The sequence below is a fragment of the Podarcis muralis genome, chromosome 3 (assembly GCF_964188315.1).
Source record: "Podarcis muralis chromosome 3, rPodMur119.hap1.1, whole genome shotgun sequence".
NCBI lineage: Eukaryota > Metazoa > Chordata > Lepidosauria > Squamata > Lacertidae > Podarcis > Podarcis muralis.
Window position 1 is genome coordinate 33,163,620 of NC_135657.1, and position 16,866 is coordinate 33,180,485.

Genomic DNA, 16,866 nt, shown 5'->3' on the forward strand with positions numbered 1-16,866 from the left:
CTGCTTGCCCTCCTATCATCACCTGGCTGCAGCTGTGCCAGTTTGATTTTCTTTCTACTCACCCACCTACCTCTGGGACTGTGGCCACAGCTTCTGCAATTTCTACTGCATATCGTGACACTGCAATGGATTCCCTTTGCTGCCTGCCATGTATGCTCCAGCAGTTAACGTGGGGCAGGTAGATCATTCAGCAGCAAGTTAGTGCTCCCTGGGCAGTTATAGGAATCATGGAAATGGCTAGCAGCACACCTGGAAAAGAAGCAATGAGGTCTCCAGGTGCACAGAAATGTGTGTTTTGAGCCCCATGCACTCCTTTATTTTCTTGCATCCAATGGATTTCTCCCTCTCCCCCCCTTTTTTTCTAACAGCACCCCTTGTCCTCACATTTCTTGACTACTACAAAATGATAGTGCCAGAAATAAATACATATGGGGGCAAAGTAGATCTTGAGGGGGGCAATCTCCAGTTCACATATTAAACATTTCCAAACAGAAACATTTCTGTATTTCCCATCCTAAATATGCTGGGTTGCATCCAAATAAATCATACTTAAAAGGTAAGGTAAAGGTACCCCTGCCCGTACGGGCCAGTCTTGACAGACTCTGGGGTTGTGCGCCCATCTCACTTAAGAGGCCAGGGGCCAGCGCTGTCCGGAGACACTTCCGGGTCACGTGGCCAGCGTGACAAAGCTGCATCTGGCGAGCCAGCGCAGCACACGGAAACGCCATTTACCTTCCCGCCAGTAAGCGGTCCCTATTTATCTACTTGCACCCGGGAGTGCTTTCGAACTGCTAGGTTGGCAGGCGCTGGGACCGAACAACGGGAGTGCACCCTGCCGCGGGAATTCGAACCGCCAACCTTTCGATCGGCAAACCCTTGGCGCTGAGGCTTTTACCCACAGCGCCACCCACGTCCCTGATAAGTCATACTTAGTCATGCCCATTAATTTCAATAGGTTGATTCAGTGAGTCTAATAACTTAGTTTAATAGGTTATGTTGCACATATTTAAATAACATTCACATGCAAGCATGTATGTTAACAATTTCTGCCCTAATGAAAATAATATTTCCCCTCCTCTTTCTAGATTTAGTTAGCAGCAGTCTACAGGTGATCAAAGAAGAATAAGCCTTTTAAAAATCTGCATTTGGAAGCCCCTGTTTGTCTAGCTTGCAGCTGATCAAAGCTGTAGGCCATGCCGGTGAAAAGATTTGTTTATTTAAGTAAGATAGATGACCAGCTCTATAATCCCAAGAGGCTCTCAAAGCAACTTATGGACAAGATCCTCCCGAAAAAAATTCTTCTAACTTCCTTTGCATGATAGAAATTCAGTTGCAGAAGCTTTTTCCTGCCATGAAGACACAGCGATACAGAGCTCCGCCTGTTGAATTGCATGTGCATCATGGAACTGTTAAAAGTGTGGGATTCCTGGAGTTTCTTTGAATGTTCAAATCAAATGTTTGAAAAGCCATTCAAAGCTTTTTTGGGGAAATGTTTCAAAAAACCCTGAGCAATTTTGGGGCAATCAGGAGGGCAACTATTCATACCTCAGTCCCTTCTTGTTGGCATGAACCCAATCACCATTGTACAAGAGGGAAGGAAGCAGGGCCTTGTGAAAAACTGATAACAGCATGTCAAATATGATTGATGTCATATACCCTGAGTGGCAGATTAATATTTAAATGGCAGAAAACACTGAGACAGGTGGACAGACAATGCACAACCATATATCAGAAAGACCATTTAAAAAACAGAGGTAAAAGGTAAAGGACCCCTAACCATTAGGTCCAGTCGTGGCCGACTCTGGGGTTGTGGCGCTCATCTCGCTTTATTGGCGTTTAGCTTCCAGGTCATGTGGCCAGCATGACTAAGCCGCTTCTGGCGAACCAGAGCAGCGCACGGAAACACTGTTTAACCTCCTGCTGGAGCGGTATCTATTGATCTACTTGCACTTTGACGTGCTTTCAAACTGCTAGGTTGGTAGGAGCAGGGACCAAGCAACAGGAGCTCACCCCGTCGCAGGGATTCGAACCACCGACCTTCTGATCGGCAAGTCCTAGGCTCTGTGGTTTAACCCACAGCGCCACCCGCATCCCAAAAACAGAAGCTGGCCAATAAAGATTCCCCCCTTTTTTTGCATCAAAAAGTGGCTCCTATGCAACAGTATCTATGTAGAAAGGCTCCCTGGAGCACATTCAAAACAGTGCAAGCATGTAGAAAGCAGCACAGATGTGGTCTAAGAAATTCCTTAATGCCTACCCACTGTGGAAGAATGGCAGATGCAGCTGATGGACTATATGCAGCTAGCCGAGATGACCGGCAGAATTCGAGACCAGGGAGAAGAAAGGATGGAAGAAGACTGGAAGAAATTTAAGATTTACTTACAAAAGTATTGTAATTTGGTTGAGTGTTGAACCGGATGCCAGAGCAGAAAATAACTGTCTATCACTAAATTAGATTTAAGGATGAATTATATGCTAACCAAAATTAAGATTATGAGTAAAATGATAATTTGTTTGAAATTAAGTTAATAATGATGCAAGTGTACGCGGGAGGTGTGGGGGAGTCCTATGTAATAACTGAGAGATGTTAAATGGATAATGATGAGTTGTGTTTTTCTAATGCATGTTTTATGTGAAAATTTTAATAAATATATTTAAAAAAAAAAAAAAGAAATTCCTTAATGCCTGGAGTCTATGGCCTTTTCTCAGGATCTCTACGCTGATGTTTGCAGTGGAAGTTACAGCACTTCTATCCAGTGTAGTTTTGGTTCTTTTGTGTGTAATGCATCTGTTTGCCTGCTCACCGGCTCCTTCCAGTGTTCCCATGTTAGAAGTACAGCCATGAAAATTCAGCCTCTTTCCTTAGGTTATTCTGGGGCAGTTATGCTATCCTTAGGGTTGCACATGCATGATTCAGTGTCAGCCTTCCATCTAGGCTCTCTCCACATTTGGAAAATGTATTTGGGAGAATTAGACAATTATTCCCATTGCCTTTGCTTGTAAACAAAGCAAGCATGCAAAAGGCTGATTTGCCATCATCGGGGTTCTTTTTAGCAAACTGGGTTCTCCTAGCATTCTGTCCAGCGGCACAGATTATGAACACAAAACACCCACTGAACAAACTACCACACTCACCTTTTCAGCCAGTAAGCATGGGCATGGAAGAGCTTTCTTAAGCAATGGCCACAGTTTCAGATTTGTTTTTACTGGAAATACGATGCACTAGTCAGAATTGAGAGCCCATGTGGAACAGTGGTGGGAGGATCTGGGGATAGCCAATGTCCAATTATTTCTTGGCCATGTCCCTTTGATTACCAGGAGTTGAAAACATTGGGGGGGGGGGGTTGAGGGCAGGGAGGGATACACAAGCATACGTATATGTGTGTGAATGTGCATGCAATATGGAATTCAATGAACAGAGAAAATACAACGGAGGGGAAACTGCTTCAAAATCCAGAAATCTAAAGTCCATGACTCTAAATACATCCTATCACCCTTTAATATAAATATTGCTGTGATGTAAATGGTAAATTCTCTTTATTCTGGATGTATGTATGTTGGACAGTCGGAATTTGTGGCATCCAGCAGCTCTCTTTCTGTGCACACTAATAAAAATTCTGAGTACACTTAATTTTAATGGTTAACAATGAGACCCTTCAGCTCAGGGACATCAGATGTTGTTTTTGTTGTTGTTTTTTTAATGTTTTTTTTTAATGTTTGTTTCCTTGGCTAAATCAAACAACCACAAGCTTCAGCTTTCCAAGCATGGATGTCCCCTAAGATCAGGCACTTCGATAAATCAAGGTGAGTGAAATATTGAGTGCGTAACTAGCAATTAAATTTATATTCCACCTTCCCTAAAAATTATTAGTAAAAATAGCTGCAAAACAGTTTGGATTTCTCTAAAACATGGAGAAATATGAATATAAAAAAGTGAAGACACCTGCTTTTGTTTTACTATGGGTGCAAGCTTGTATCTCTGCATCTAGCATATGTAGACTTAGATTTTGGCTAATCTTAAGAGGGAGAGAAAAAGAGCAAATATATTACATTGGGCCAAGCAATCCAAACTTTCAACCTGCACTTCTGGAAGTGGCTTGGAATAAGGCAGAGGTGTCCTTCTGCTCAAGAGCCTCTGCCACTGCCAGCGGTTGCCAGTGTAAACCCCTGAAATGTGGCAAAGCGGAGATCCTAAGCCAATCCGGCTACTGGCAAGTTGTGGGGAAGGGGGCTGATGTGAAACTGGTGCAGCAAACATACAGACTTTTCCTCTGCTATTCTTCCTCCTTAGGTGGTCTGAGGGGTGAGGCTCTGGATGCAGCAGTTGTCCAGCACTCTCTTAAAAGTTACTGCTGCCCGGCAGGGATTAGGATTGCCTTTAAAGTGTGCCAGTCCTAAGCAATTTATGAGTCAAACCATCACCTTGAATTGCTCCTGATGAAGATTTTATAAAATGAGCTTGGAGGCTCCTCTGCACACTGCTCTTCCTAAGGTTGCAATCCTACGAGCATTTGCATGGGAATAAATTGCATTCAGGGCTGGCCCTGCCATTAGGCAGACAGAGTGAGGCAGTTGCCTCAGGTGGCAGAGGTCAATGGTCAGGGAACAACAGCAATACGTCAGAGGACAGAGTGCCACATGGCCTACACTGTGCCTACTAAGAGAGCCTGCTAGCCTCAGGTGTGGTGGCAGAGGCTGTTCTGTCACCAGGGCCAAAATAAGATTCTGCTGCCAATCTTGTCAACTTCTGTATATTTGGAGAAGTGGCACCATCTTGTCCTTTGTCTCAGGCAGCAAAATGTCTTTGATAGCTCTAGTCACACTGAGGCTTACTTTTGAGTCGATACGTACAGGACTGCAGCACAGTGGTACCTCGGGTTACAGATGCTTCAGGTTACAGATGCTTCAGGTTACAGACTCCACTAACCCAGAAATAGTACCTCAGGTTAAGAACTTTACCTCAGGACAGAAATCGTGAGGCGGCGGCGCAGCGGCAGCGGGAGGCCCCATTAGCTAAAGTGGTACCTCAGGTTAAGAACAGTTTCAGTTCAGTTAAGAATGGACCTCCAGAATGAATTAAGTTCTTAACCTGAGGTACCACTGTATAAAAGAGACAGTTGTGACTCCCCTAGAGATCCTGGTTTCTCCTAACGAGCCTTTACCAATCACAGATTCAACTCCTGATTGGTCATCCCTGTTCCTCTAGGCCAGGCATAGGCAAACTCGGCCCTCCAGCTGTTTTGGGACTACAACTCCCATCATCCCTAGCTAACAGGACCAGTGGTCAGGGATAGTGGGAACTGTAGTCTCAAAACAGTTGGAGGGCCGAGTTTGCCTATGCCTGCTCTACGCATATCAACCAAAGGAGATCTATATAAAGAAGAATCCCCACCCCCTAAGTCAGGAATGGGGCACCTCTGTCCCTCTAGATGTAAGTAGGCTCTCATAATCTGTCATGGATTCTTTAGCTGAAATTCCTTTATGGCAGGTGGTTGGACTAGATTACTCTTGGGGCCCCTTCCAACTTATCTCTGTCCATTGGCTGGAGCTGACAAGAACTGGAATCCAACAACAGCTGGAAGGGAGCAGGATCCTCAACCATGCCCTAAGTTGTTATTTAGACTACCAGTTGCCATGCTGTTATGCTGCCTCTTTTTACTTGACTCACTGCACTGCCTGTCAAAAGTCAATTGGTCACAGCTCCACCTCACCCTCAACTGTTAGATAACAGTAGCTAATAAACCTTCAAGATGGTCCATTGCCATAGGCTGAAGCCACAGATAATATTTTAGTTTTCACAAAGTACATATTATTTAGCCTTCTTTTTGATAAATAAAACATATGCCTATAAAGCACAATTTACAAACATCCATATTTGTCTTATTCAGGTTTTAAAAGTTGCCCCCACCAAAAAGCAGAAAACAAAAATGAAACAAAATCAACATTTTATGTCACACCGAAACCTGACACTTTGTGCACGAAAACTGTTCTGTATTCAGCAGCGCTAGAATTCTGCGTTTTTCTCTTTATCAGCCTGGGCCGTTTCCTTTGAGACTGGGGTCTGATTGGGATCCTTTGTTCTTGATTTTTCAAGTACTACACTGAATGAAGGCTGCTGAGTGATTAATCTGACTGACTGAGACCAAAGAGAGTGAAAGGCTGGAACAGCTATTTCAAGTTAACTCCCACACTGTAGGGAACAGTTTTGCTCCCTAATAGCAGAATATTTGTTAAAAGTAGAGCTTTGTAAGACAGGGAGAGGCATTCCCACGAGTTGTGGAACCTGTGAAACTATTTATGACACAAATGGAAATCTCTCTGATCTAAGACAAATACTCTTATTTATGATGCCACAGAGTCAGGGCTGACTCATCTATAAATCATCTGTTTTTCTAGAACCCAGAGTGTACTGTACAATTGGTGAATGGGTCACCTGCTTCTATGGCCACATATCCCATTTATTATTTTGCTGTTTCACCTAAACATACTAGGAAAGTTGGCAAAGGATGACCTACCATAGTATGTGCTAATCACCCAGCCAGATGGGTGAACTACTACTACTACTACTACTACTACTACTATTATTATTATTATTATTATTATTATTATTAGTTTCTATGCACCAGGGCAATCCAGACTGCTCAGCAATAGTACTAAAATGCCTGGCCATGTGCAGAATAGTTGAACAACTCAGCCACCAAACAAATTCAAATTTACACATATGTTTTCACCTTATGAAAGGTTGGTCAACCTTTTCAGCTTATTAGAAAGACAGCAAGAGCAGATAAGAATTTCATATTTAAATTGGATGGTTAAAAAGTTAGAAAGAAATTCATTCTTATACAATGATAGTAAAAAGGGGTCACCATTATGATAGGATTGATGAAAAGGGGGTCTTATCCTCTAGGGACCCTGGGATCTGTGCACTGGTCTGTATGTGATCCCCTTTGAGTTGAGCCATTCAAGACTACAACAGGGAGGAGGAGGAGGAGGAGGAGGAGGAGAAGAAGAAGAAGAAGAGGAGGAGGAGGAGGAGGAGGAGGAGGAGGAGGAGTTTGGATTTGATATCCCGCTTTATCACTACCCGAAGGAGTCTCAAAGCGGCTAACATTCTCCTTTCCCTTCCTCCCCCACAACAAACACTCTGTGAGGTGAGTAGGGCTAAGAGACTTCAGAGAAGTGTGACTAGCCCAAGGTCACCCAGCAGCTGCATGTGGAGGAGCGGAGACGCGAACCCGGTTCCCCAGATTACGAGTCTACCGCTCTTAACCACTACACCACACTGGCTCTGGGGAAAGAAGAGGCAGGATTGTCTCTTTAGGGTTCAGCATGGCATCACCTCCCAGGCAGCCCATTAGTTCCTCCTGACCTGGGTTTCAAAAGTCCCAGGTCAGGGAAAGGTCTATGTCTGGGTAAAAGCCAATCTTTGGTCTTGTCTCTGTAGGTCTCAAATTGCTGCTTTGGTATCTCTGCCTGTTGATCCCTTGCAGCCCTTCTTGTAAGCAAAGTGCTATATCGTACATTGTAATCTTGACATACACACCTTGACAGGAGAGGATAGTGAGTTGTGATCACCAATGGGCAACCTAAGCACCAACGTGGGTCCAATTAAGGGAATGGAAGAGCCATTTTGTCATGCCTTTTTCATCAATAGCTCTTTTCAGATGGCAGAGTAGGAATGATAAAACCTGCACTTTGGAGCATGGTGAAGCAATTGCACAACTGTTTTGCTTCATATGCAAATGCATTTTGTATCTGCCCTGCCAACATCATAAAAGAGCCCATTCATGAATACCATATAAATCCCCCCCCCCATATATATTTCGCTATTGGTCTGTATCCCACACAAATAGGTTCCAACACTTGCTTAAGTATAATTTTCTGGGTTACAATTTGGGAATAGTAACACACATTTGCAGGTAGCCATCCCAAAATACTCCAAGAAAGATGCTGGGGAAAGCTTCCAGTTGATGAGAGCCCATTCTCATTGCTTTTTCAGTGTGCGGCATTTAGGATAGTTTTGCAGTGGAATTCCAGAAGACAAAAACCCCACCTCCGCACACACAATTTGCATCTCTGCACAAGCCAAGGTAACTGGAAGTCTATTTTCACATATCAACAGAGTAATGTGGTTGTGTGAATATGCCATTGAGCCTTTTGTAAGAATGAAAGTGCAGATAGCTAAAGCATTTTAACTCCCTGGATTTATTGTATTGGAATCTTTTTTAAAGGCAATTCATAACTTTCAGATATAAAATAATACAAGTAGCTACTCATTTTGCTGGCAGCGCATCACAGCATTTAAATTATCTAGAGTTTCATTCTTACAGAAGACTCGCAGCAGGCATTTCCTGATTATTGTGCTGCTATATTTTTCGCCATACATTGACCGCACATTGCTGCAAGCAAGAAAGACGTATAAAACGACTCTGGAAAGGGCTCAGCAGGACCTATGTCTTTATGAAAGCGGGAACCAGAAAACACATTGCGCTTGCCACATGCAGACCATGAAATGCATGATTTTTGGGGCGAGTAATCATGTTCCAGGCCATAACGTACAGAGCTACTTGCCAAGTGTAATGCCGCCTTTGGGCTGTGAGACACTCAGCCCTCTCAGCTTTCTACTCCTGCTTCCAGCAACATGGCTAGGGTGCTCTATATCAGGGTAGGCAACCTAAGGGCCATAGGCTGGATGCGGCCCAATCACCTTCTCAATCCGGCCCACGAATGGTCTGGGAATCAGCATGTTTTTACATAAGTAGAATGTGTCCTTTTATTTCTCTGGGTTATTTGTGAGGCCTGCCTGGTGTTTTTACAGGAATAGAATGTGTGCTGTTATTTAAAATGCATCTCTGGGCTATTTGTGGGGCATAGGAATCCGTTCATTTCCACACCCCCCCCCCCAAAAAATATAGTCCAGCCCACCACATGGTCTGAGGGACGGTGGACCAGCCCACAGCTGAAAAAGGTTGCTGACCCCTTCTCTATAGTAGGGTTTCCCAAACTTGGGACTACAATTCCCATCATCCCTAACCATTGGTCCTGCTAGCTAAGGATTATGGGATTTCTAGTCTTAAAAAAATAGCTGGCGACTCAAGTTTGGGAAACCCTGCTCTATAGCAAGAAGAGGCTCACTTGCCAGGTGAAGGACTCTTTTGGTTGCTTCCAGTGGCAAGTAGAACCTTGTTGTTGTTTAGTCGTTTAGTCGTGTCCGACTCTTCGTGACCCCATGGACCAGAGCACGCCAGGCACTCCTGTCTTCCACTGCCTCCCGCAGTTTGGTCAGACTCATGTTTGTAGCTTCGAGAACACTGTCCAACCATCTCGTCCTCTGTCATCCCCTTCTCCTTGTGCCCTCCATCTTTCCCAGCATCAGGGTCTTTTCCAGGGAGTCTTCTCTTCTCACGAGGTGGCCAAAGTATTGGAGCCTCAGCTTCAGGATCTGTCCTTCCAGTGAGCACTGAGGGCTGATTTCCTTAAGAATGGTTACGTTTGATCTTCTTGCAGTCCATGGGACTCTTAAGAGTCTCCTCCAGCACCATAATTCAAAAGCATCAATTCTTCGGCGATCAGCCTTCTTTATGGTCCAGTAATTTTACATGAACTCTTCCCATGTAAGAAGAGTCCTGCTGGATGAGACCAAAGGCCCACCTGAGCCAGCATCCTGTTCTCACAGTAGCTTATGGGAAGCTGCAAACAGGACATGAGTGCTACCCCACTCTCCCCCAGCGGTGATTCTTAGCAAGTGGAATTCAGGAGCATCAATAGCTGTCATGCTCAATAGCCATATGCAGCCTCATTCTTCAGGAACATGTCTACCCCCCGTTTGAAGCCGTCCAAGCTGGTGGCCATCAATACGTCTTTTGGTAACAAATCCCCCAAATTTAACTATGTACATGGTAACTGTAATCTTCCATACAGGTACATAGGAGTAAAATGCTATTTGGACCAATGGACTTTACCCCTGTGAAGGAAGCAGTCAACATTTTTAAAGCGCAGAAAGTGATTTTAAGGAACATTCCCGAGTAATAAAAATATACAGTGTGAAGCACCTCTCTGCACCTCATGCTAACCATGCAGGGAATAACCTTGCCTTCCTCATCTTCCAGATGATTGGGGGACTGATGGGAGTTGTAGTCTAAAACATCAGGAGGGTGTCAGGTAGGGCAATCAGGCACAATCCCTTGGAAATAACAGAAGTATGTCCTTGTTCTCCCAATAGAGGTAGCAGAGCCATCACTTGGAAACAGCACTGATGCAGGGATTGCCATGTGAAGATAGAGAGCAGTGCTGATGCAGGAAGTGGCACAACTTCTGGCATCACAACTGAAACAGAGGTGGCTGATGGAAGAAAGGGAAGCCAACATTGGAGACGCAGATATGCCTTAAGAGGGACTGGAAGACATAGGGTTTTGAGTAACCTCTTAGTGCAGACTACTTCCCCCCCACCCTCCTTTTCTTTTGGATTCCCAGACCAGTAGACACCATCAAATCCCACTGTGAGGTAAATGCTGAATGGGAAAGAACAGTAGAGCCTTGCTCAGTGTATCCTGCCTTTTGAGACATTATGAGCCATAAATGTTCATTATTTGTCTGCAACATGCAGGAAGTTTCTTCCCCAGCTGCTGGGGTACAGTGGCCCCTACCAGTTGCATTTCTTGGTTTATTTGAATGGTTTAAGTTCTGCCCTTTGCACAAGCTGCACGGCAGCTTACAAGAAAGCAAATACATAAAGCCCATAAAAACAACACAATCCTTTAAAAACACATCACAGCAAATCGTGGAATAGCAATCTTGTAGTAGCGACGGCACATGCATGTGCATGTATGTTATCTCACTCACATGTATACAAACATCTTCTCTCCCATACAGAGTCTTGGTTTGGTGGTGGTGCTCATTGCTGTCCTCCTTTCCATAACATGTTCACCTCCCATCAATGCCTTCCTTCCGCATCTGGTAGCCCTGAAGTGAAACTTGTGGGACGCACCATACATTTAAAGCACTTCCCCTCAAAAATGCTGGGAACTGTAGTGTAACCCTACACAGAGCTCCAGTTAACAGAACCCTTAACAAACTACAGTTCCCAGAATACTTTGGGTGTGCTTTTTGACATGTATGGTGTGTTTGCAGCTGGAGAACAAGATGTGTCTGGTCCCTAAGAGGTTCTTTCATTTGTTGCTAGCTGCAGCTTCATTGCTCTGCCTGAGCTGCCTGAGATGGGGGGTCACACAAAGGCAGCTCACGCCCTTGTTTACCCCGGTAGGAAAGACATGGACCTAGTCTGCTCTCCTACAGCTCAGCAAGGCCGATTGTACCTGAACAACCCCCTAGCAACTTTATCCAGCCCACTGTGCATTGCCTTACCTGCGCCTGTCCCCAAGGTAGCCACTCCGCCTTACCAAATGCTCTCCTAGTTACGGAGTGTATCAGTTTATTTATTTCACTTGGGGGTGGGGGGGAAGGGGTCTCATGGTGTCATTCTTTCCAGTTACTTTCCGCAGAACCTCTTTAAACCGATCTCATTTCACAGTGGCTTCCAGGTGGTGCTTGAATTTCACTGCCGCCTGTGGAAAAGAAATGGCCAATCAAGGCTTCCCTCTCCTTCGTGGAGTCAGTGGAAGCGAAGAGGTACAAGTGGAACAGAGTGAACTTAGGATGAAAGATGTCACAGTGACTGGGAAATGCACCTCGCAAGCTGCGTATGAGAAAGGCTTGCTACTTCTCTTCTGGGTTGACATCTCTGCGAAGGTGAAGTGGTGATGGGGACAGCTGGACTTGCTGAATTTCTGCCTACCGTGCAGCTGCGTTAAAGACCTGGCGATTGTGCTGGGAAAGAGACACCATTTCAGTAAGGAAAGGGGGATCACAGAAGGCTGATATTATTAGAGGCAAAAGCAGGACAGTACCTGGAGATAATTCTCCAGGGCTCATGCCAGCTAAGCTCAGCAAGTGAAGTTCTTCCTAGCACAGAGATGCAATGAAAGGAAGGACCTTTTATATCCAACATTGCACCTAATTAAAAGGTACAGCAGCCTTGCTAGAGGGGCTTGGGAGAAAGAAACCCTAGGCATGTCCTAAGTTAAAGCATATTTCCATAGCTTTTGTCAAAAGTTGACAGGTGCCCCGTTACCACTTTCAAGAACTTTTCCAAATGCATGGAGTGGATAGCAGTAGAATAGCCAAGCATTTCCTGATTCCATGGAAGAGCCTATGTGCAGACAGTAGAAAGGGTGTGGTCCTGTTCCCACACTCCACTGACTGTAAAAGGGAAGGCTAGAAAGTGCTATTCTGCTCCCCACTCCAGATACAGTGGTACCTCGGGTTAAGTACTTAATTTGTTCCAGAGGTCCGTTCTTAACCTGAAACTGTCCTTAACCTGAAGCACCACTTTAGCTAATGGGGCCTCCAGCTGCCACCGCACCGCCGGAGCACGATTTCTGTTTACATCCTGAAGCAAAGTTCTTAACCCGAGGTACTATTTCTGGGTTAGCGGAGTCTGTAACCTGAAGCATCTGTAACCCGAGGTACCACTGTATTCAGTGGCTCTCCATCCACTGGCCCTGCTGAGAGAAGAGTGCCTTTTGGCTCCTCCTCTCTTTGAACTAATTCCATTACAGTCTGTAACCTCGGGTTATAGACGCTTCAGGTTACGGACGCTCCAGGTTACAGACTCCGCTCACCCAGAAATAGTACCTCGGGTTAAGAACTTTGCTTCAGGATGAGAAGGTTAGCTAAAGTGGTACCTCAGGTTAAGAACAGTTTCAGGTTAAGAACGGACCTCCAGAATGAATTAAGTTCTTAACCCGAGGTACCACTGTATAATAAATTTGCAATGCAAAAAATTGATGGTAGGTCATGATTTTCCCCCTTCTCCTTCTCCATCCCGCTTTCCTTTTGTGCCACATCTTTTAGATTGTAAGCCTGAGGACAGGGATGTCGTCTTCCTCTTCTCCTTCCTGCTCTAAGAGCTTTTTGGGCTAAAAAATACTTGTAATTAATGCATAAGAATAAAGGCATGAACAGAGCTAGAGAAAGCAAGTGGTGCCACAGCAGCTAAGATCTAGAAGCTGGGAAGTCCTGGGTTGTGATCTCACCTTATCCACAAACTCATTACGTAGCCACAGAAGGAAACTATTCTTATTCCAGCTGCATTGTGGAGATGATATTTATTTAATATGACAAGGCTGTTGTGAGAGTCATTGAGATAAAGTGCTTAGTTTGGACATCTGAAATGTGTTTACAGCAGCATCAATTGACATGGTAACCTAAAGAGTTTTGTGAGCAAAACCAAAGAAAGCACTCTTCCCTGCTCTGAAGGAACTTATCATTGAAATAACTGAGCAATATAGGGAAAGGAGGGGAAGAAAGGAGGACGGTAGCCAGGAATGGATATGAGTAAATGTAGTTATTTATGCTTTAACATGTTAACCGTTGGGGATGAGGATTCAGAGATTATACCAAAGGTTATATTTGTTCTATAGAAATACTGTCATGTTCACCCCAATGATATGCAAGTTTATTTAACAGAAGTCCCACTAAGATGAAACAAAGGCTGCATACACACCATTCAAAGCACATTTAAAGCACATCCTCTCTCATTAAAGAATCATGGGAACTGTAGTTTGTTAATGGTGCTAGGAATTGTAACTCCGTGGGGGGGACTACACTATAGTTCCCAGGATACTGGGGAAAATGTGCTTTAAATGCATGGGGTGTACACAGCTTTACTCCCAATTAAGTGCATATAGGACTGTAGTATATGAGAAATAGGGCACACATAAAACCCACATACTGCAGTGGGTTTAATCGAGCCTAACTCGACACAGGGCCAAACTGCAACTGTGCTTTCAGTACCAGCAACTACTGTACCTTATTTGGTTTATCTATAAGGTGCATGAGTCAAAGCACTTTCCACAGGAAGAGAAAGGTTCAGGCTTAGGATCAGGTTCGGAACATGCAAGCAAAGGAACATGCTGCAGAACAAACAGAGAGCACCTGCTCTCATGTTTAGATAAGTGAAATGAGTTTGACTTAGGTTTGTTACATGGAAAATATTTTAGCAGATCACGGTGTTTCGCTGTGATTTTGCTCCAGCAGTCAGGTGAAATTTATTCCTTTAGCAAGGAGTTTGCATCGCAGGGCATCTTTGAGGTTCACACTCACTCTTTTTTAACTCTTTTTTTTAATAAAAAGCACTGCGGCAATAGATGACTAATAGAAAGTCAGTTGCTCGGAAAGGCAACATTTCAGCACTTCAGATGGCAGGGAGCACAATGCTTAGCCCTAGTATATAGCCTCTGCAGTGCCTGATTGACAGCTACAGAATCAGAGAGTACAATCCTCACTGCATTTTGCAATCCCTATCAGCAACACAGCTTGGACTGCATAGCTCAAGATATCTGATCCTGAGAATTCTAAGTGGAACATATTAACACTTACAGGAGCAATGCTTTGAAGTATCTAACCATGGCTACCATCCTCATTAGAACAGAATCTCCTAAAGTGAGGTGCAGTTAGGGTTGCCATTTTTATTGTTTTTTTATTTGGTAAGGCAAGTCTCTGGTTCTTTGCCTTTCATAGCAACCAATCCCGTCTTTTGGGATTGTGCATTTTTAGGAATTTTATCGTGTACATTTTTTAATTGTCATAGAATCCTAGAAGAGTAGAGTTGGAAGGGACCCCAAAGGTCTGTAGTCCAAACCCCTGCAATGCAGGAATCTCAACTCAAGCATCCATGACAGATGGCCATCTAACCTCACCTTAAAATCCTCCATTGAAGGAGAGGCCACCACCTTCCGAGGGAGTCTGTCCCACTGCCGAACAGCTCTTAGCGTCATAAAGTTTTTCCTGATGTTTAGCTGGAATCTCCTTTCTTGTAACTTGAAGCCATTGGTTTGGGTCCTACCCTCCAAAGCTGGAGAAAGCAAGCTTGTGACAGCCCTTTAGATGGCTATCCTATCTCCTCTCGGTCTCCTCTTTTCCAGACTAAACATACCTAACTCTCTCAACTGTTCCTTGTAAGGCTTGGCTTCTGTTCCTCATAAGATTTTTCTTTTAATTGAATTTATTTGTTGGCATTTCATCTTGCTAGTTTGGTTTGTTAAGGGTGCTGAGAGTTGTTAGGAGACCTCTCCCAGAGCTGCAATTTCCAGCACCCTTAACAAACTGCAGTGTGTGTGTGTGTGTGTGTGTGTGTGTGTGTGTGTGAGAGAGAGAGAGAGAGAGAGAGAGAGAGAGAGAGAGAGAATTCCTGATTTTTAATTGTTTTCATTGTGAAGAATAGCTATTATTGTAGGGTGATGTTGGAAGACACCTTACTTAAAAAATGATGATGATGATGATGGGCACCAAAACGATAAATTTACAATATACTGTAAATAAACGCTCCAAAAAATACTTTTTGACAAAAACACTCGTCCTGTCAGGGCTCATTTATGTGATCAGAAATTGGGCTACCCACTTCATTTTTTAAAACAGCTTTATGGCAGCAAGAAATTGGACAGGTAGCAGATACGGCTGTCACAGGTAGCGATGGGCAGCTATCCCTGGTGAATCAGTGTTTTTATTCATAAAGATGAGGTTGTCTTTCTTTCTCTGTTTTTTGTCGCTTCTCTGTGTGTCTTCTTACTCTAATTACTGGGTAATTACATAATGTTATGTTGCCTGACATACAGTAAAACCATAGGTTCACGGCCTTATGAAACAGTTACCCAGCTGAGCTCATTTCAGACCTCTTTTCCACAGGCATTTTGCCATTAAGCTACAGCCAGGTTTTAATTGTACTTTCTCCCCACCACCCAGTAAAACAAGCATTCCCAATAGAATAGCATTCCCAATAATGCTCTTCCTTTTTTCAGCCTGGGGAACTTTGAGGCTTGTCTAGTATTGGTTTTGTATCTATTCTCTATGAAAAATAGATTATATACCTCCCTTGATAGCGATCAGATGCTCTCCCAATTCTTAGGAAACTCTGTCTTAATTCCTCATTCTTCAACCTTAATTGTAATTGTAAGATAACACATGGGCAACCTCAAGCCCTTCACTGCTCCAAAAATGATTAACATCCCAGTCAGAAGAAATAATAATAATAGTAATAATAATAGTAATAATAATAATAATAATAATAATAATAATAATAATAATAATAATAATAATTTTATTTATTTAGACCCTCAGGGACTAAGTCAAAATGTTGTTTTTAAACCTGAAACCTGCTCCCTGAATTATATGTAGTCTTTTTGGCACCGGGGGGAAACCTTTCTGTTTACCCATACCCTCTGAAAAAAACTGATATCGTTTGGGCCTCTCAGTTCTTAAATCAGTGTTTTTATCTCTGGGAGTACTTTATGGATGGTGTATGCATGCATTTCTGTTGCTTATGATGTGATGGTTTTATGCCTTATTTTGTATGTGGATTGTTAATTTATTTATACCCCACCCATCTGGGATAGCCGCCTGAAGCCTTCTCCGCCTGAAGGGATATTTTATATATATATATAAGATATTTATTAAGGTTTTTTAAAGATTTGTATAAAATAGAAAAAACAAAAAAAAACAGAAAAAACAAAAATACATACATACAAAATACATACTACAACAAATATAATTTCAATCCCTTATATTCATAAAACCTATTTTCCCGACCTCCTCATACCTCCCCTTTCTGTATTCCAATCTCTAATTAATTCAAATCAGCAAATCCCTCCCCTAATTTCTATTTAATTTTTGACCTTTCTTTTCTTATTTACCTAATCATTACAGCTGAAAACCACTTAATTTCTAAATCAACATCGTTCTAACATTCCATAATTTTACAATATTTCTTAAGATAGTCCTTAAATTTCTTCCAATCTTCTTCCGCCGTCT